Below are 750 nucleotides of genomic sequence, written 5' to 3'. Positions count from 1 at the left end.
AGTGGCAGTGTAAATGAAAGGCACGCTAGTGGGACTGACCCAACGGCTAGCGGCAAAGAAAATAAAATGCACACTAGTGGGACTAACCCATGTTTAGTGGCAATGAAACATGAAATGCACGTTAGTGGGACTGACCCATGTTCAACAGCAATGAAAATGAAACGCGCGCTGGTGGGACTGACCCATGTTTAGCGGCAAAGAAAACAAAATGCACACTAGTGGGACTAACCCATGTTTAGTGGCAATGCAACATGAAATGCACGTTAGTGGGACTGACCCATGTTTAACGGCAATGAAAATGAAACGCGCGCTAGTGGGACTGACCCATGTTTAGCGGCAAAGAAAATAAAATACACACTAGTGGGACTAACCCATGTTTAGTGGCAATGAAACATGAAATGCACGTTAGTGGGACTGATCCATGTTTAACGGCAATGAAAATGAAACGCGCGCTAGTGGGACTGACCCATGTTTAGCGGCAAAGAAAACAAAATGCACACTAGTGCCACTAACCCATGTTTAGTGGCAATGAAAGTGAAATGCGCACTAGTGGGACTGACCTACGGCTAGCGGCAATATAAAAATGAAATGCGCACTAGTGGGACTGACCCACGGCTAGCGGCAATATAAAATGAAATGCGCACTAGTGGGACTGACCCACGGCTAGCGGCAATGAAAATAAAGTGCTGGTATGTATGAAGAGGCTGTGTAAGATTTGCTCGGTGGTAGGATAAGAACGCACACGTTAGT

This window comes from Coffea eugenioides, chromosome 5, assembly GCF_003713205.1.
Source record: "Coffea eugenioides isolate CCC68of chromosome 5, Ceug_1.0, whole genome shotgun sequence".
NCBI classification, from domain to species: Eukaryota; Viridiplantae; Streptophyta; class Magnoliopsida; order Gentianales; family Rubiaceae; genus Coffea; species Coffea eugenioides.
Note: the sequence above shows the minus strand (reverse complement) of the source record.